Raw genomic sequence first — 21,737 nt, 5'->3', positions numbered from 1 at the left:
CCAATGTTCACATTTAGTCACAACTCCCTGGATATTAATCAGTAAAGCGTTCAGCACCTGTGTTTTGCTCCTTCCTGCTTCAGAAACTCGGATAACTTGCACAGACCACAGACTGAGTGGCTTGTGGTAAAGCCAACATTCTGATTAAACTGTGTGAGTGCAGTCATTCCACCATGTTCCTGCCACGACTCCGGTGTAAACACTGCCAATTTCACCAGGCAGTTTGCTGTTACGGCTAACCACACCGGGAGGCTTTCACACCATTTGTCTTGTATTTAAGTTCAAACATACCTCCAGCTGCCAGAGAGTTAGGTTTCCTGCTGATGTGAAGGGCAAGTACCAGTATGGCCGGGTTGGGCTGAATGGCCCTCCTTTCCTGACTTTGTAACCTCTGTGACGAACAACCTCTTAACCTTTGTTAACAACTCGTGTGACCTCTTGCACTATCTTTAGATTCCAACTAATACATCTTCTGTCAGGCCACGTTCATCATTCAGGGGAATCCTCCACGGTATCCTGGCCGATATTTATTCCTCAACTAACAACACTGAAATAGATAATCTGGCCACTCATCTCTTTGGTGCTTGTGGATGCTTTCTGTGCATATGCTGTCAGTCATATTACTGACATTAAAACAGTGACTGCGCTTCCGTAGTGCTTCATTGGCCAGTAGTATTGGCAAAGTGCTTCACCAAGTCCTGAGGTTTGTGAAAGATGCTAGAGAAATGCAGATTCTTTTTGTCTTTTTTTCTTGAACCCATGCATCTGAAACTGCAAATCCTTCAAACCCGTATTACAGAAGTCAGATACAATTGGCATTTTAAAGCTATGCGTCCCTGACGATTTTTTTTTGCATCAATGATGTTGTGACGTAAACTTCGGAATGAAATTGAAGATTATTTTTCCCTTTCGAAACTGAAAACGCCAGGATTTCAAAAATCCCTTGCATCACATCAACATCAAAACAATGTTGCTATCCCCACGGGGGAAACCAAAAAGAACCAATGACTGACCCCCAAGAGAAGAAATTAACCAAAGATTTCACTTTTTGTAACTTTTACTTTCACACAAATCAGAACCAAGGCAAATTCCCAAGAATTAACAGGCAAATAACTTCAAATAAAAAGTTATGTTTCACTTTAAATAACCGATGCACAAAAATGCATCTTCCACATCCATAAGCACCCATGTTACATAATTACAAAGTTGCTATTATGTTGCTCTTTATTCACACAGGTTAGACCAGGGGCTGGATTCTCCGCACCCCAATACCTAAATCGTGTCCGGCGCCGGGGCGGAGAATCCATTTCCATGCATGAAAATCGGGACTGGCGCCGGTTCCTCGATTCTTCGGCACCCAAAATGCGGCATACCCGGGAAGTACGCCGCATATTCCCAACTGCGGCCATTGCTGGAGGCTCACCCTCCATTCTCTACCCCCCCCGGTCGGCCGAAGTCCCAACGACGTATTTCTAACATGGTCCCAGCCGTTTGGGAAACTCGCGAGTCTGGGGGCGGGCCGATCGGATGGCGGGGGGGAGGGGGCCCTAATTCGGGACCCGGGTATTTTTGAGCGGGCGATCCGGGTCGGGCGCATGGCCGATCGGGGTCACTATTTCTGCGGTCCCATGGAGCAAGGCGTGGCGCTGGAGGCCGCTGCCGTGCCCATTCGCGGTCTCTGACCCGGAAGTGAGCGGGGGGGGGGGGGGGGGGTCCGTATCTGCAGCTGGAGCTGGGAACTTCACAACAGCTGCCTGCTAGCCCCCTGAAGGGCTGTGAATGTGTGGCCTTTTTTTCTGGCCTAAAGGCCACAGTTTTCAAGATGGTGTGGGGACATAGTCCCTGAAAAGGAGAATCCAGCCCCAGGAGTCTGATCTGAAAACAGCTATCACCTTTAGGTTTTGTGGGTACGAGTACTATCAAGGCACACTTTTACCAACCCCTTCTCCCCCAGGTCACGGCAGTCCAGATGCGGTAGACTTCTAGAGTTCCTATTCAACCGACCAATAATACACAGGTTCATGGTTTGGCTACTTCTGGGAAGACACCCATCTCTTAGTGCCTCTGAGCTATTCACACAGCTATCCAGGTTTTAGACCTTTTTAGCCAGCACGCACAGTATCTCCAAGAGTTCCTGTCTCCTTTTCATCAAACAGAAAAACTGACCTCTTTCTGAGAATGATGTGCATCTTCTCCTCACAAGAATTCTCTGTGCTCCTCTTTTCTGTCTCAGCTTTTTCTTTGTTTCTGCATCTGTGTGCGGATTGGTTCACCCTCCAGCTCCTGTGTCTGTAGCTCTTCATTGAGTCTGCAGCTCTCCTTTCTCCCTGGCCGTATGGTGTCCATATCCTAACTTCCTCCCTGTTGGTACTGCTTCCAGGTCAAGGGCTGCCAGGTCACAGGGACCTGTATTTCATATTGTCCAAGAAAGGTACAAATGACGCCTTTTGAATTGGTGCAAACTCGGAAAAGTCCTTTCCAAACATTCTTACTAATAACTACAGATTCCAAAGATATTCTAAGTAAATGACAAGTTTTCCTAACTATACTGCTTCTGGGTACAGGGATCATTACAATAAAAAGGCTTCATTAAGGAACTGTGATCGGAAGTGGCACAGTAAGATCATTGCTGACTGACAGTCAGCCGCGTGGCATTGTCAACTACTTGACTGGCCTTTGGGAGGAGGGCTCACAACCTGAGCGGGATATAGTCCTGGATATTTGATGATAGATTTCCTAACTCATACAGACAGAATGGGTCATTTTCTGGGTGGCAAGATGCGATGAGTGTTGTGTCACAGGGGTCAGTGCTGGTACCTCAACGTTTTACAATTTATACAAATGACAAGCATGAGGAGGCCAATGGGAAGGTTGCAAAATTCACTGATGACGTAAAGAAAGGTGGGAGAGTAAGTTGTGAAGAAGACATACGGAGGCTACAAAAGGATATCGATAGGTTAAGTGAGTGAGCAAAGATCTGGCAAATGGAATATAATGTGGGAAATTGTGAAATTGCCCATTTTGGCTGGAAGAACAAAAGAGAAGCTTACAATGATAATAATAATCTTTATTAGTGTCACAAGTAGGCTCACGGGGGCAGCATGGTAGCACAAGTGGATAACACTGTGGCTTCACAGTGCCAGGGTCCCAGGTTCGATTCCCTGCTGGGTCACTGTCTGTGCGGAGTCTGCACGTTCTCCCTGTGTCTGCGTGGGTGCTCCGGTTTCCTCCCACAGTCCAAAGACGTGCAGGTTAGGTGGATTGGCCATGATAAATTGCCCTTAGTGACCAAAAAAGGTTAGGAGGGGTTATTGGGTTACGGGGATAGGGTGGAAGTGAGGGCTTAAGTCGGTGCAGACCCGATGGGCCGAATGGCCTTCTGCACTGTATATTCTATGTTCTATGTTCTATGTTCATATATTAACACTGCAATGAAATTGCTGTGAAAATCCCCGAGTCGCCACACTCCGGCGCCTCTTCGGGTACACAGAGGGAGAATTCAGAATGTCCAATTCACCCAACAAGCACGTCTTTCGGGACTTGTGGGAGGAAACCGGAGCACCCGGAGGAAACTCACACAGACACGGGGAGAACGTCCAGACTCCGCACTGACAGTGACCCAAGCCAGTAATCAAACCCAGGTCTCTGTGAAGCAACAGTGCCAACCACTTTGCTACTGTGCCGCCCCATCTAAATGGTGATAGATTGCAGAGCTGCAGAGGAATCTGGGTGTCCAAGTGCATGAATCATAAAGGTTAGCATACAGGTATAGCAAGTAACATGGAAAGCTAATTGAATGTTATTGTTCACTGTGAGGGACATGAATACAAAAGTAGGCTTCAGTTATGCAGGGAATTGGTGAGACCACATCTGGAATGCTGTTTACAATATTGGTTTCCTTATTTAAGAAAAGCTGTAAATCCATTGGAAGCGGTTTTGAGAAGACTTGCCAGGCTAATGCCAGGAATGGGTGGGTTGATTATTGAGGAAACGTTGGATAGGCTGGGCTTGTATCTGTTGGAGCTCGGAAGAGTAAGAGGTGACTTGATTGAAACATATAAGGGCTGGGATTCTCCGGTATTCGGTGGGGGAGGCCGTATCGGTGCCAAGGAGTGGCGTGAACCACTCCGGCGTCGGGCCGCCCGGAAGGTTGCGGAATCCTCCGCACCTTCAGGGGTTAGGCCGGCGCTGGAGTGATTGGCGCCTTGCCAACCGGCGCCGAAGGGCCTCTGCCGGCCGGCGCGAGTTGGCGCATTCACAGGAGCGCACCGTGTTCCCAGAACCGCTGCTGTGATTCCTGCGCATGCGCAGGGGGTTTCTTCTCTGCACCGGCCATGGCGGAGCTTTACACAGGCCGGCACAGCGGGAAAGAGTGCCCCCACGGCACAGGCAGATCGGTGGGCCCTGATCGCGGGTCAGGCCACCGTGGGGGCCCGCCCCCCGAGGACTCCACAGTCCGCCCTCAGAGCCAGGTCCCACCGGTACGGACCTGGTCTAATCCACGACAGTGGGATTGGCCGAAAATGGGCGGCCACTCGGCCCATCGGGGACCGGAGAATTACCGGGGGGGGGGCACTGCTAACAGCCCCCGGCAGGCGCGGCGCGATTCCTGCACTGCCTAATAACCGGTGCCGGAGAATCTGGCAGCTGGTGTCGGAGCGGCGGGGCGGGATTCATGCCCCCCCCCCCCCCCCCCCCCCCCCCAGCGATTCTCTGACCCGCCGGGGGGTAGCTCAGAACCCTGCCCCTGGTCCTGAGGGGTCTTGATAGTGAGAATGTGGAGAGGATGTTACTTATTGTGGAAGAAACAAGAACGAAGGGTCACTTTTTAAAAATAAAAGGTTACCATTCGAGACAGTGATGAAGTCATCTTTCTTTCTCTCAGACGGTTGAGTCTCTGGAACTCTGTTCCTTAAAAGGCAGTGGAAGCAGAGCCTTTGAATGTTTTGAAGGTGGAGCTAGGCAAATTCTTGATAAGCAAGGTGGGGTGAAAGGTTATCAGGATTAAGCAGGAGTGTGGAGCTCAGTTTACAATTAGATCATCCAGGACCTTATTGACTGGTGGAGCAGGCTCGAGGGGCCGAGTGGCCTACTCCTACTCCTGATTTGTATGTCCGGATTAATGATGTGAGCTCCTCCCTCTAAATACTCCACACCCAGAATGCCACATTCATCACCAAAGGTCGAAAAAAAGAATTGGTCTAACGTGGTGGAAGTCATTCAGCTGATGGTGTCAGCATCTTAAAACAGCAATGCCATTAATACCACACCCAAGCTCACTTTTTCACTACTAAGAGTTTACCCATTTTACTTTTGACTGACAATTGGACCTGATTCAACCACCATTTCAGATTTACCAGATCACAACACAGTGCATCAAAAATGCTTCTTTATCTCCACTCCAGCTCCTTTGCAAATCATCTTAAATTTGGAAACCATTTGTCATTACTTACACACTGTTCAGAACACACATCGCTCCTTGTGAAGCACGTTGATCAGTACACACAGCTCTCCCTGTGTAATGCACTGATCAGTATACACATCACTCACTGTAAAACACACTCATCAGTACACAGCTCTCCCTGTGTAACACACTATTCAGTACACACAGCTCTCCCTGTGTAACACACTGTTCAGTGTACACAGCTCTCCCTGTGTAACACACTGTTCAGTACATACAGCTCTCCCTGTGTAACACACTGGTCAGTACACACAGCCCTCCCTGTGTAACACACTGTTCAGTACACACAGCTCTCCCTGTGTAACACACTGGTCAGTACACACAGCCCTCCCTGTGTAACACACTGTTCAGTACACACAGCTCTCCCTGTGTAACACACTGTTCAGTACACACAGCTCTCCCTGTGTAACACACTGTTCAGTACATACAGCTCTGAATGCTGAGTGCCGCAGGCCTCCTCCATACCGCCTGTCAGTGTTCTGCTCCACTATATTTTCCGTGTCAGTATGGCTTTCATTGCAAACATGCTCGATACATGATTTGGTACGTTACACACTGGAGTTTGCAATCACATTGTCAGGGGAGAGCTATATTCTGGCTTGTTGTTGAATTTCTGGAATTGAGCTGGTGTAGCGCCATCCACAGAGTGGAGAGCTGCTGACTGCTGCCAGGGCTGTGGGCATTAAACTGTGTGTTTCATTAACCACAGTCCCACTTCAGCTTCATGTTGTGGGAATGGCCTCTGAATCAGTTCCAGAACAGGGCAGAGTTTGCATTTGTATGTCACAAAGTGGCCAATCCTCCCGAAGATGAATGCTGATGAGGCCTGCTTTTCTCTGGCGAGAAGTGAATTGATGTAGTCAGCTTCCCTTCAATACAGAGCCTCAATGATCTCCCAGTGCACAGCTAAATGTGAGTACTTGTAAATATCTGCAGTTCTAACCTGACAGATCCAGATGTAGAAAATCTCAGCACCGTGGCCTCAGTATGCTCTGAGGTTGCAGGTGTGGTGACAGAGGCTGGCACGTTTCAGCGAAGATTTCCTTACTAAAGTAAAGATATCTCATAGCCTGCGCTGCACTGGGTGGATATGGCTTCGTGCCTACACCCCATCACCCTCTCTTCCTCCATCTTCCAGCAGCTGGCATGCTCTGCGTGGCCTCTTCATTTCCCCAGCCATGCTGTATTTCAAGGCAAATCCCATAGCAGAGCACCTGAACTGCGCAAAACCTTTGTTGTCAGTGAAAAGTCCTTCAGCAGCAGCCATACCTCTCGCTGTTGACCTCAACCACATTAAACTACTTCAGAAAGCAATTAACACTTCGAGAGTTGTACCACTAACCAGGGAGATAGAAAGTAGCTACTAATCTATATGTATTTACTGCTGGGCGCCCTTTCTGCAGCTGCGTGGGGCCAGCAGAGCGCATTGCTTGTTGCATTCGGCTCCAAAATGCAGCAATGTCAAATCCATCTTACTCGTGTTGCTGGTCAGGTCACCTGCCTGCTTTGTATAATTCCTGTGGATATTCACTGTGAACTCTAGCATGGAGTTTGGCATGATTTACCCAATAAATGTGCGCACAACATGTTTTGGAGATGGAAGGGTGCTCGTCAAGGCCCAAATAAATAGCACTAACGAGCACAACTTCTTACTCAGGGAATCTCCATCTGCCGCCCATCTTGGACTGAGATGAGGAGGAAATTCTTCACTCAAAGCGCTGAGAATCTTTGGAATACTCTACCCCCAAGAGCATTGAATGCTGACTGGCTTAATAAGTTCAAGACCAAGATTAATAGACTCTTGGATACTAAGGGAGCCAGAGATTTGGAGATAGGGTCGGTTCCCGCCCTGAGGCCAAAGGCCATCTCTGGTTTCCTTGAATGGTGGAGCAGGCTCAAGGGGGCTCTATGACCTACGCTTGCTCCACACTCATGTTTCTGGAAAGGGTAAGAGACAGCAAGTGAGAGCAAGCAAGGACAGGCAAAGACAGACAGAGAGACAAACACATCATGCTTGCTTTTTCAGGAAGACATCCCGCTCATTCTCCTCCGACGAAAAGTCAACCAGGTTAACAAGAAACAGCAGGTGGCCATCTGACCCTCAGTTGAAGGAAGTCCCACTCTCGAGTGTTGTCATGACATCGGATTGGCTGGCAGCTCTTGCAGCCTTAGCAACACAGGGGGAGAGCAGTGGGCATTGGTGGGACTGCAAGGCGGCCTCACAATGAAGTGTCATGGATGCCAGAGACAGCCCAGCTGGGCCTTTTTGAGTGAGGTGGGATCGGGCAGCCTAGGAAGAGGAATGGTGAGGTGGGGGGGTGGCTTTGGAGGCCAGGTGGGGATGCACAAAATGAGGGTGTATAATCTTGGGGGGGGGGGGACCCCTTGATACACACAGGTCAACCCCCAAAAGATATTCCCCGCCCCCTTCCTACTCATCTTCAACCAACCTTGGTGAAAATACAGCCTTTTCAGAGTATTATGACAGCAGGGGCGGATTGAGTACCTTAAGTGGGGACCACAGTCGGCCTACGGTGGCCTCATGGGTGCTTTACCCAAGCCCCATTATGGGGACTGAGTCAGCGGCGAGCAGGAAGACGGTAGGCTATGTATTGGACATACGTTACATGCCTTCTCCCACCAAAAACATGCCCAACGGCGGTTGGTAAAATTCAGCCCACAAAGGCAGAACTCCATCAAACCCAATTTGAAAGCAGTGCTTCAATGATTCAAGATTGGGTGGCACTCTGTTAGACCAACACCTGTTCCGTACTCAGTCTCCTGAGCCTATTGCCCCAAATGCCACCTCAGAACCCGTGTCTCTTCAGCGCGCCTCTGCTTTTCACTTAAGTTCACAACCTAATCTCTCCAATTGTGGGTCCTTTGCCAGAAATCTTTGCGCGTTATCTCCAACAATTGTCACCATCGGTGAAAGGCAAGCTTTATATATTCCTGTGCTACGGCCGGGGCAGAACAGCCTGAGACACAGGAAAAAGATCCACCAGAGGGAGGGGGGGGGGGGGGGGGGGGGGGGGGGTGAACTTTTGGTCCTCACGTTTATAAAAAGCTGAATTAAAAAAATAGAATCTTGAGGATAGAATAATTCATTAATATATTCTGGGACAATTCTTTCAGAGTAGGCTTGGTTCTGTTCCAAATGCACTAAAGGGTTTTCTGCATATTTTCAAATCCATTATCTTCAGCCGATTTCATTATGCTATCATGCACACATCACTTTCAGTGTTGAAGTTTGACAGAAAACAAAAGACAGCAATTGTACCCACTGGATCCTATACATAATGAATGATAATGCCAGTCATTAGGGTGTTTCAATTCCTAATAGTCATTTGATATTTTTTCAAGATCTCTCACTGCCACCGACTCTTGCACCTTCTGTGCTGCGCAAGGATGGTCAGCAATGAACATAAATTTTACTCAGAGATGCTTCCCATAAATAGGTATCCATTTCCTTACAAAAAGCTGAAAGGGCGACTGGATTGAAAAATTGTCAAAATGTAAACGCGCTTTTTAATTGTGCTATTTAATTGCAAATGCTGCATGTGATCTACTTTCTCCGGCTGGCGAGATAGACAGACACAGTGAGGGTGTGAGGAATTAAAAGCGCGCGCACAATTAATTTCCTTTTATTCATTCACAGGACATGGGCGTCGCTGGATGGGCCAGCATTTGCTGCCCATCCTCCATTGAACTGAGTGGCTCGCTGGGCTCATTTAAGTATCAACCACATTGCTGTGGGTCTGGAGTCACATGAAAGCCAGGCCTGGAGTCACATGTAGGCCAGGCCAGGTAGGGACGGCAGATTTCTTTCCCAAAAGGACATTAGTCAACCAGATTTTTCTTTTTCCCCCTTGACAACATTTGATGGCAGCCGCCATTACTGAGTAGCCTAGCTTTCCATTCCAGATTTATTGATTGAACTTCGAACTTTGAATTCCGCCAACCCAAACCTCTCAATCAGTCGTGACGTTACCACCGTGTCGCCATCACCTCCCTGCAATAAATATCGTGACATGATGGAAAGATCGAGAGATAGCAAAGGGGTGGAGTTTCCACTTTTGGCACAATTTAGAATCGGTGTTCAAAATGCGTTTGAGGTTTTGCTGGGACAGACTGCAGTACAAGGCGCCTCTGAAATTCATTTCCATAATTACAAATGTACAATCTACACCGAACCAGCGTAATTGGGCCATGTAATAGAATTTAATTTTTTTTTCTTCCATTATAAAATAATCCTTGCTATGTTTAAGAGTGATAATGTGCTGCAGTTTTATTAATGCAGCTGAAAATGGGTTTATCACCAAAAATAAGCATTTTTATTCAGAGTGTCCAGTTCATCACTCGACTTGAAATGATTGAAAATAACTCTGTAAAAGAGTGTCCAGTTCATCACTCGATTTGAAATGATTGAAAATAACGCTGTAAAACGCTATTGAACATCTTGATAGTTTCATGGGTGCACATCAGTCATTTTCTTAGTATATTTTTGCCTTCTTTCTAAGAAAATGATTGTAATTTAAAGAACCTTCCTGAACCAACACAGGTATGAAATCTCACAACGTGGACAGTTTTTGGTTGTGGGGCTGAACCGGGTGAACTCAATCTTCAACATTGCTAGTGGTTTCGGGAATATCTCACGTTTCAAATTCCCCAATCGAACCCCAGATTATCCTAATTGTACTATCAGGAACAAACAGAACTCAGCCCGAAAGGCACAGAAGGAGGAAAGAAAAGTACAAGGATCAGGGAATGATCGAAGAACAGGATAGAGAGAGAACAGGTTCGAGGGGCTGAATGGCCTGCTCTTGTTCCAATGGTTGAAATAAGAAGAGAGGTTGAGAAGAGAAAGCCAAACAGCATAGGAGACTCAGTAATAAAGGATTTATGAGACCACAATAGCATTTTGCTAGCTCCTGACAGAGGAGATCCCAAATATCAGGCAGTCCCAATCTTCCCCCCATCACTGCAGAATGCTGAAAACACCCATTTTCCAGAGCTACACCGCGACCAGCTGCCTGATTCTCCTCCATCCTCATTGGGCCACAGTCACCTTTTAACAGAAATGGACAGGTAGCTGATTAGCAGGACCACAAAGGTTACAACTAGCCAGCCTTAAACTCAATGGAATTGGGAGTAGCCATAGAGTGTCAGCGGAAGCTGAATAATTTATATTGATTTGGCATCATTTGCACAGTAAAACATCCCAGGGTACTTTGGAGGAGTGACCATCAAATGGAATTTGTCACTGACACATATAAGAAGATGTTAGGCCAGGTCATCAACAATCTTCATCAAAGAGATAGGATTTTGAAAGCACCCTAAAAGAGGAAGAAGACGTGAAGAGGGATGTGGGCGTTGCAGAGGATCTGGAGTCAGATGTAGGCCAGACCAGGTAAGGATGGCAGATTTCCTTCCCTAAAGGGCATTAGTGAGCCAGATGGGTTTTTACGACAATTGACACCTTTCAATTCCAGATTATTATTGAATTCAAATTTCACTATCTGTCATGATGGGATTTGAACCGGGTCCCCAGACTCTGGGTCAGTGGATGACTAGTCCAGTGACAATACCACCACGCCACTGCCTCAATGGCGGCTTGGGTAAGCTCAAGGTAAAGGAAGAGAAAGTGAAGGTTAGAGGACAGAGATAAGAGAGAGGAAGGAGTGTGGACGTGTAAGAGAAAGACAGAGTGAGAAAAACCTAATCCGAAAGAGATGGGGAGGAGGGGAGGGAGAGATGCAGAGAGACAGACACAAGGAAGAGAAAATAAAACAGACATGGCGAGAGAGAGACTCAGAAGAACTAGAAAGAGAGATTGATGCAGAATAATAGTAAAATACAACAGACATTCTCAATCACAAGAAAAGTCAGAAGAAGCGCAAAAAGAAAACAACAAATGAATCATCAAGTCACATTGCCTGGGTCCTGACACAGAGAATCCCTTTGCCAAGAAATGTTTTACTTGGATCAGGATTTCCATCAACAGCACATTGAAAGCAGCCAATTTGTAGTCCTCTATCCCACACTCTATTTAATGATTCAGTCAGCACTTGTCTGTAAACAAAAACAATAGGAAGATTGAACATATTGTACCACACCAGAGATGGTGATCTGGAGGATGCCCTGAACTTGTATGAGGCAGACAGTTGTGTTTACTGTATTCTGTTTATCAAACAGTGTGAATCAGATGCCCTGGTGCAATTTAACAATTCCATTAGAGATGGTAAATGAGGTGTGTATCCACTTGGGTCCTGTGTTTGGCCCGTGCAGAAGTTATTGTCAATCTGACACTGAACTACCCTCAGCAAAAGCTAAAGTATTTACTCTCAAGCAATTTTTTTTCATTCATTTCATCCCCCCCCCCCCCCGCCTCCATCCCCCCCCCGCCTCCATCCCCCCCCCCCCCCCAGTTGAAGAGATTTACTTCACTTTTGTGTGTTTGTGTAGAGAGGATGAATTGATTAGAAACTAGTGATGAGGCTCTGATCTAGGCGGCACGGTAGCACAGTGGTTAGCACTGTTGCTTCACAGTGCCAGGAAGCGGGTTCGATTCCTGGCTTGGGTCACTGTCTGTGTGGAGTCTGCACGTTCTCCCCGCGTCTGCGTGGGTTTCCTCTGGGTGTTTCGGTTTCCTCTCAAGAGTTCCGAAAGGCATTCAATGTTAGGTGAATTGGGACATTCTGAATTCTCCCTCAGTGTGCTCGAACAGGCGCCGGAGTGTGGCGACTAGGGGATTTTCACAGTGACTTCATTGCAGTGATAATGGTCACACTAATGTCAGTGATAATGGTCACACTAATAAAAAAGATTATTATTGATCACTCCTTTAAAAAAATAGGGTTAAAGTGGAAGAGAGAGAAGGTTCCACGCGAAAGAAAGTCTTTTCCACAGAATATTGGGTGGGGTGGGGGGAAGGGTTGGGGGGTGGAGGGGGTTGAGACGGGTCAGGGGCAGCAGAGGAAATTCATTCTTTTCCTGAGGACTCACTTCCTGTCAAAAGAGATAGAAAATCCTTGACAGTGTGAGGGGACACAATTCTCGCTTAAATAGGTCAGCAGTGACATTGGGAGTTTCAGCGTACTGGGCACTTTGTCTGAATAGGGAAAAAAAAATAATTAAAAATAATTCTCCACCTCCCTACCTTATATTAAAATTTCCCTCTCAAAACGCAAAAGGGCCTATTTTTATATCAAAAAATGCACCACAAAAGGGTGATGGAATTGCTGCTTATAATGACAGTGGAAAAAGCAGATGATAATTTGTATTAACTAGGGAGCAACGAGGCAAGCTCATTTGCATCTTTTAGATTATATGCATTTCAGAAGTAATTTCTGGAGGGGCAATGAATGAGTATTAATTCCCGTGTGGATTCACAATATAGAAAAAAAAACCATCAAACGCCACACAGGCAAGGAGAGAGAGAAATTCACAGCATAATAAACGGAGCTGCGTTCCTGAGAACTAATTCACCAGCAGCATGTTCCAGGCGGGTATTTAGGATCCAGCATAATGTCTATAGAAAGGCTGCTACTTCAGTACTTTAACATTCTCCTAGATAATTATCATATCATATTTCATTTCTGGGCTACAATGCCACTTCCTCACTTTACTCTCTTTCCAATTATTAAAAGTCGAGAGAAGGTATATAAATTCCCCAATCCATTCCAACCCATTTCAATGCTTTGGCGGTTGTTGCTGAAATTTGGCAAAGGGAAAATCATCTTTGACTGTAATTATGACATATTTATTTGCCCTGTCCTGCAGATAATATTGTGCCTCATTGTTCAATTAGTAATTATGAAAATTAATAGCAAAACAAAGTCTGTAATGGAAACGGCTCCAGTAACACTGACAGCACTCCCACAAATATGACAAGGTCAAATTATTTTTTGTGTGTGTAATTCAATGAATGTCATTAAGAAACATCCAGCACAATCTGTACTCTTTGTTCGCCGTGAAACGGATTCCTTTATTTTTATTAATGAATCTTATATTATTTTCTCCCAGCTCCCCGGGTTTCTCCTGAAGGCGCTGGCTGTCAGCGGGAGCGATTCCACCAGTGACAGCAGCTAATGTGCGTGTCTCCTGGACAGCGAGGGCTGGCGGGCAATTCGACTGCGTCAGGCATCGCAGCTCACCCTCTGCTTTCTTCCCAAGCTCATTGGGTGGCAGTGGCAGGAGGCAGCAAATTGAGAACGATGGAGCTCATGGGACAGTGGAGTTTTTTTCAACAGGGTGGAGGGCAGAGATTAGCGAGCTGGTCACTCAAGAGGTGTCAAGCCTCGCACTGCCATGGACATTACACTTGGCCCAGTGACAGTGTGGGCAGAGAGCAGGGTCAGAAATGAACTATCTCACCCTCTGCATCCTGATACACAATGGCAGAATATATAATCTAGAGAACATGCTGCGGAATATATAATCTGCACAATACATTGCCCAATATACAATCTGCAGAATACACTGTGGCATATACAATCCACAGAATATACAACCTACAGAAGGCACTGCAGGATATACAATTAACACGATACACTGCGGAATCTACAGAGTCCATTGCCGAATATACGACCTACAGAATACACTGCAGGATATGCAATCTACAGAATATGTTGCAGAATGTACAACCTACAGAATACACTGCAGAATATACAATTGTCAAAATATACAATCTACAGAATGTACAATCCACATAATACACGGCAGAATATTCAGCCTACAGAAAACTTTACTGAATCTACGAGCTATAGAATATACAGCCTTCAGAACATACAATCTAGAGAATACACAATTTACAAAATACTCTGCCGAATATACAACTAACAAAATATACAATCTGGAGAATACATCACGGAATGTACAACCTACAATATGCACTGCAGAATATACAACCTACAGAATGTACAATCCACAGAACACACTGCTGAATATACAACTACAGAATATACAACTACAGAATCCACTGCAGTATATACAACCTGCAGAATACACTGCAGCACATACAACTACAGAATACACTGCAACATATACAATCTACTGGGCAGCACGGTAGCACAGTGGTTAGCATTGCTGCCTACGGCCCTGAGGACCTGGGTTCGTAATCCTGGCCCTGGGTCACTGTCCGTGTGGAGTTTGCATTCTCCCTGTGTCTGCGTGGGTTTCACCCCGACAACCCAAATATGTGCAGGATAGGTAGATTGGCCACTCTAATTGCCCCTTAATTGGAAAAAATAATTGGGTACTCTAAATTTTTTTTAAAAAAAACACATACAATCTACACAACGTAGTCCACAGAACGCACAACTACAGAACACATTGCAGAATATACAATCCACAGCATACATTGCAGAATATACAATCTATAGAATACACTGCAGAATATATAACCTACAGAGCACACTGCCAAACATACAATATAAATAATAAGCTGCAGAAACACACCAAGGTTACTTCGGCAGAACTAACTTCCGTGTCTCGAAGGACAACCACATCTTGGATATACCACCATCTCTAGGTTCTCCTCCAAGTCCTATTCCTTCTTGACCTAGGCATACATTGTCCTTCCTACATCAGCATCTATCCTTTGGAATTGCCTGCCAGACAGCACTGTAGCAATTCCTTCACCCCAAAACTGCTGTAGTTCAAGTCAGCGGCTTACCCCCACTACATTTTCAGGCCAGCAAGGGATGGGTAAGAGATATGGTCAGGTTACAAATTGAGATTAAATTTGCATTGTTGGTTCTGAATAGGGTTTGGTGTTTGAAGTTCAGCTCTGGAGTGAGCACAATGTGGAGGTCATCAGCTGGATCAAGTAACATAGAAACAGGAAGTTGTGACTAAGACCCTCAAGCCTATTCTGTCGTTCAATCAGATCCTGGCTGATTTGTATCTCAACCCCATCCACCTACCTTGGTTTCGTAATACTTAAGCAATCTCAATTTTCAATTGGCCCCCAGCTTTTTGGGGTGAGAGGGTTTCTAGATTTCCGTTCCTCTTTGTGTGGAGAAGTGCTTCCTGACATCACCTCTGAATGACATAGCCTAAATTTGAAGATTATACCGCTTGTCCTGGATTTCCCCTCCCTCCCCAAGAGGCAACAGTTTCTCTCTAACCAACGAGAAAGGTGAAGTCGATGGAAAGGTGTGAAGATTATGGCAATGGCTGAAAGGTACAGATTCAATCTTCTCAGCGTTCAATGACAGCAGATTCTGACTCGTTTGTTAATATCAGTCCGACCGTGTTGATACAGACATGTGGTCACGGAACATAGCAGAGAGGTATAAAGCTGGGTGTCGCCAATGTATATCTAGAAACTGACCCCATGCCTTGGAGAATATGAAGCAGCGATGAAGAATGGGAAAACACTGTAGCAACAAAGGGACAAAAACCATGGCAACTAACAGCACCAGAGAAAGATGTTAGCAAGTTAAGGAGAATGGGACAATGTTAATTTTCAAGAGGCAATAAAGGTGGAAGAGTTTATTCCAGATCCCAATACCATATCCACAAAATAGATAAAGCAATTCAATATGGGAGAAAATGGCATATTTCTGTTTTTGATCGTTTGCCCTTTGCTAGCACATTTCCTTTTACTTCTACACTTTCTGGAAGTTTGTGCCAGTTTAAGTTGCCCGCTTAAAATAGTCCTGGCTCCTCATCAAACTCCACAAATATTTTTTTTAAAAGCACAGAGCATGTAAAAGTGAACCGTATACTGCAGCTTTTGTCTGAGTTTGGATTATTCACAGGTTAAGTATACGCTCCTTCCTCCACAGGTTTACATTTTACAAAAACACAGACCTCTTTTGTTCATTTTCCCAGCTGGTCTCCCTGGATGAACCATCGCTCAGGACGGCAGCCTCTTCTCTCTAATTACTGGCTGCTCTTTACTCAGTTGTACTGGAGCCTAAATTGCAGGCTTTGTTTCTCCAATCACTGAGGGTGAGGGGTGGGGGTAGGGGGAATATGGCTGCCTGGCCATGAAGAGCCGTCCAATAACTTGTCAGTATCACCCAAGACTTTGACTGTTGCAGACCATTCCAACGATTCAGACATCACAATAAAGGAGGCCAGGTAAGGATAGGTTGGGATTTGGTCCCAGTGATGATACCGTGCAATGAATCAGCTACTTACCTGCCACAAAACTAACGCTCAGTCGCCGCATTGAAGGGAACTGGTTCCAAGCGACATTCGGGAGAGAGTGCTGAATGGGGAGAACTGTAGGGAAAAGGCAAGGTGACAGTGTTGTCTCTTCCAAACAGGAGGCCATTCAGCTCTTTGATCCTGTTCCACCATCCCATTAGATCATGGTTAATTGGTATCTCCACTGTATTTATCTGTCTTGTCTTCACAGACCTTGATACCCTAATGTTTCCCCCAAAAAGGTCTATAATCTCAGCTTTGAACGCTTCAGTTGCCCCCAGCATCCACAAGCTTTGCAGAGAGCGAGTTATGATTTCCAGTTCACTTTGTGTGAGAAAGTGCATCCCGGTTTCACTCTGGAATTACATCAGTGTTGGCCTCTCTCCTGATTACGATCCAGTTGTGACTGCAGCATTGTGTGTTTAAATATTAATTTTTAAAATAAATTTAGAGTAGCCAATTATTTTTTTGGCAACTAAGGGGCAATTTAGTATGGCCAGTCCATAAGACCATAAGACATGGGAGCAGAATTAGGCCGCTTGGCCCATCGAGTCTGCGCTGCTATTCAATCATGGCTGCTATTTTTCTCTTCCCCATTCTCCTTCCTTTTCCCCATAACCCCTGATCCCCTTATTAATCAAGAACCTCTCTATCTCTGTCATAAAGAGACTCAGTGATTTGGCCTCCACAGCCTTCTGCGGCAAAGAGTTCCACAGATTCACCACCCTCTGGCTGAAGAAATTCCTCCTCATCTCGTTTTTAAAGGATCATCTATTTAATCTGAGATTGTGCCCTCTGGTTCTACTTTTTCCTGCAAGTGGAAACATCCTCTCCACGTCCACTCTATCTAGGCTTTGCAGTATCCTGTAAGTTCCAATAAGATCCCCCCTCATCTTTCAAAACTCCAACGAGTACAGACCCAGAGTCCCCAATCCACCTGCCCTCCACAGCTTTGGGTTGTGGGGGTGAGACCCACACCGACACAGGGAGAATGTGCAAACTCCACACGGACAGTGACCCGGGGCCGGGATCAAACCCAGGTCCTCGGCGCCGTGAGGCAGTGATGCTAACCACTGCGCCACCATGCCACCCGCGTGTTTGAATATTAGATCTTGACTAAAATAGTTTCAGTTTAAGTGATTCTGCCATTACGTTATTAATTTGATGAGGTAATGGATGAGAGACAGCAGCAGGGTATCACCTTCTAAAGAGGAAACTGGAGGATGCAAAACGGCTTAGAAAAAGCAAGTGCAGAATGAAACCAAAAATAAAATAAAACTGGTCAGGAAACAAGAGAATTCAGACAAATGAACTGGATATGACTTGGTGCCTGGGATTTTGGGGGCATTCCAAGAATCATGATATAAATATTGTACAAACAAAGGGATTGGGTGGGAATATTTCACTGAAAGTCAACTGGGATGATCTTGGATTTTGACTTGGCTGAGAGAGGTCTGGCTGGACCTGTGTGTTGCTAATAATCTTTTCTGCCGACTGCCTTTTGTGGCTATGGTTCGGTTACTTGCTGCCAAGACTTTCTAATCATACAACTGTGAAACAATAAAGCTTTAGAACTCAAGTACTGCTTTCATCCCGGAGCCTAATTAACTAAATCAGAAAGACAAAGCATTCAACTATCTCCTGGAAAGAAACAAAGTCAGTCCAGTGTAATTTTGCTGAGCTTTGATTTACTTACTTGTTATGTTCAATAATCTCTTTTTCTCAGGACACAGACGCCAAACCTTCCCCGCAGCTTTTAATTTGCATTATTTCCCTCTTAATGTCTCTCGCCCAGTTGCTGTCACAGTCTGTATCAGCCGGGTTTGGCTTGGCCCTCGATGGGGTTCGACATTGCACAACATGGTAGGTCAGGCTCTTTTAACTTGACCTTCCTCCTCGCTACTGCACCCCCCCCCCCCCCCCCCCCCCCCCCCCCCCCGCCCACAAGGCGCTATCTTGTGCACAATACATCCACCTGTTTCAATTCCTCACCCAATATTCATTTTTTTTTGCATTTTAAACTGGGCACAGAACTAAAATAGCCGAGGCTGCTTGATGAAAGAGTTGATGTAACTTTTTGTGTTTAGTTCTGACTTGTTGATTCTGGCTGCGGAGCTGCGGTATACTCCCATGGTTGAGTTGCCCCTCCCCACATTTGATGTTCTTCCTACCCAGGATAAGGGTTTCCTGTGGATCCGCCGCAGCTCCTGGTTCCACCTTGCACTTTTATATTCTCATCCTTCAGAGGTGGCCTGGTGACATGGCTTCTGATTTTTTTTCTTTGTCCTCAATCTTTAACTCATTGAAAATGAATGAACAAGCAGATGAGTCTTAAAAGGTTCCATCCTGGAGCATTGCTCATGACCTCAGGATGTGTCCGGGTGCTTTCCAGGCAATTAAGTAATTTTTTTTGAAGGTAGCCACTATTGGTTTTTTAAAAATTACTTTATCAGAGTTACAAAGCCAGAGCTCAGTGTGTGGATCTGGGCAGACCCCTAATCCAGCTCCTTGCCTGCTCTAAAAACCAATTCAAATTGAATCCAATTCATGGTCCCCCACAAGAGAGACATATCAGGTCCAGGCATTACACCTGAACTCACACTTATCTTAGCCAAAAGGCCAAATCATAGTCGCTAATTTGCCTGAAATAATGGCATGATAATCCAATTCAGCGATGCTGGTTAGGGGGAACATGTTGGCCAGGATATTGTGAGTGCTAACCTACTCAACCTGGAATTGACACTCCCAGATTGAGTTTGCCCACCTGAGAGGCAGACAAAGCCTCGGTTTAACATCTCTGCTGAAATATGGACACCTCTGGCAGTGCAGCACTCCCTCAGTATGGTCCTCTGACAGTGCAGCACTCCCTCAGTACTGACCCTCTGACAGTGCAGCACTCCCTCAGTACTGACCCACTGACAGTGCAGCACTCCCTCAGTACTGACCCTCTGACAGTGCAGCACTCCCTCAGTACTGACCCTCTGACAGTGCAGCACTCCCACAGTACTGACCCTCTGACAGTGCAGCACTCCCTCAGTACTGACCCTCTGACAGTGCAGCACTCCCACAGTGCTGACCCTCTGACAGTGCAGCAGTCTCTCAGTACTGACCCTCTGACAGAGCAGCACTCCCTCAGTTCTGCACTGAAAGCCTAGATTATGGGTTCAGGTCCCTAGAGTGGGACTCTGGGTGGAATTCCCCCATTCTGCCTGCAGTGGCAAGTACTGGACTGACAGAGGGTCAGTACTGATGGAGTACTGCACTGTCAGAGGGTCAGTACTGAGGGAGCGCTGCACTGTCAGAGGGTCAGTACTGAGGGAGTGCTGCACTGACAGAGGGTGAGTACTGAGAGAGTGCTGTACTGTCAGAGTCAGTACTGATGGAATGCTGCACTGGCAGAGGGTCAGTATTGACGGAGTGCTGCACTGTCGGAGGAGTCAGTGCTGAGTGAGTGCTGCACTGTCGGCGGCTCAGTACTGAGGGAGTGCTGCACTTTTGGAGGGTCATTACAGAGGGAGCGCTGCACTGTCAGAGGCTCAGTACTGAGGGAGTGCTGCACTGGCAGAGGGTCAGTATTGACGGAGTGCTACACTGTTCGAAGCTCAGTATTGCGGGAGTGCTGCACTGTTTGAGGCTCAGTACTGATGGAGTGCTGCACTGTCGGAGGAGTCAGTACTGAGTGAATGCCGCACTGTCGGCGGCTCAGTACTGAGGGAGTGCTGCACTTTTGGAGGGTCATTACAGAGGGAGCGCTGCACTGTCAGAGGCTCAGTACTGAGGGACTGTTTTTCAGATGCGAATTGAAACATGATCGGTGTTTAAAGAGATGGAAGCTATCCTCGGTGTCCCGGCCTTCATTTGACTGGCAATTGGCATGAAGAGATTAACTGACAATTATGACATTGCTATTTTCCAAGTCGTGTTCTGTGTTGAGGCTGCAATGTTTACCTACAAAACTTGTTAATTCCCTTATAGTAAAAAAAGGTTAACATAGAGTATTTACAGTGCAGAAGGAGGCCATTCAGCCCATCGAGTCTGCACCGGCTCTTGGAAAGAGCACCCTACCCCCTACCAAGGTCAACACTTCCACCCTATCCCCATAACTCAGTAACCCCACCCAACACTAAGGGCAATTTTGGACACTAAAGGCAATTTATCATGGCCAATCCACCTAACCTGCACATCTTTGGACTGTGGGAGGAAACCCGGAGCACCCGGAGGAAACCCACGCACACACGGGGAGGATGTGCAGACTCCGCACAGACAGTGACCCAAGCCAGAATCGAACCTGGGACCCTGGCGCTGTGAAGCGATTGTGCTATCCACAATGCTACCGTACTGCCCGGAGTGAACTGTCGGAGGTGTTCAAAATAATGAATAGTTTGGATAAAGTAAATAAGGAGAAACTATTTCCAGTGACAGATGGTTCAGTGACCAAAGGACACAAATCTGACCAGATTGGCAATTGAACCGGAAGAGAGATGAGGAGGTATTTTTCCACAGCAATGTGCTGTGAGTGGAATGCATTGCCTGAAAAGACAGCGGAATCAGATTCAATCATAACTTTCAAAAATACATTGGATAAAGTGCTGAAGGGGGAAAAAATAATCAAACAGGACAATGGGAAAAGAACAGGGAAGAGGGATGAATTTGTTGTACTCTCCCAGAGGAACACCTTCTGTGTCGGATCATTTGCTGTGAGCTGGGCGAACGTGGTCTAACTGGAGTCCAGGTGTTTAAGTACAAATGGTGTGACTCAATGGATAGAATACTTTCCTCTGAATGTGGCTCGGTGAGTTCACGTGCTACTCGAAAGACAGAAATCTAGGTTGGCACTTCAGTGTTGTACTGAGGGAGTGCTGTGTTGTCAGAGGTGCTGTCATGTGGATGATGCATTAAACTGAGGCTCAGGTGGGTGTGCAAGTTTCCACGACACGACTTTGAAAAAAGGCTGGAGAGTTCTCCCTGCCGCCCTGACCAATATTTAACCCTCAACCAATATCCTGGAAAACCTCGCTGTCTGTGGTAGCTTGCTGTGCATTTCCCACATCACAACAGTGACTTCACTTCTGACGAAAACTCTGGGCCATCCAGAGGTGGTGAGAGATGCAGTTTC

General features: G+C 46.3%; 1 protein-coding gene across 5 annotated transcripts in view; it reads right to left on the bottom strand.

The window, feature by feature from the left end:
• Positions 1 to 21,737, bottom strand: part of foxp4 (forkhead box P4) — a 483,722-nt gene that overhangs the window by 341,079 nt on the left and 120,906 nt on the right. The window contains exon 1 of one of the 5 annotated variants that reach the window (XM_038819850.1): positions 16,613 to 16,644. The exons of the other annotated variants lie outside the window; for them this stretch is intronic. The gene's annotated coding sequence lies outside the window, so the exon portion shown is untranslated. Of the gene's footprint in view, positions 1 to 16,612; positions 16,645 to 21,737 lie in introns of those variants that run through there. 5 annotated transcript variants of the gene reach the window in all.

Source organism: Scyliorhinus canicula, chromosome 15, assembly GCF_902713615.1.
Source record: "Scyliorhinus canicula chromosome 15, sScyCan1.1, whole genome shotgun sequence".
NCBI lineage: Eukaryota > Metazoa > Chordata > Chondrichthyes > Carcharhiniformes > Scyliorhinidae > Scyliorhinus > Scyliorhinus canicula.
The sequence above is the reverse complement of the archived record's forward strand: the minus strand, read 5'-3'. Positions and strand labels throughout refer to the sequence as shown.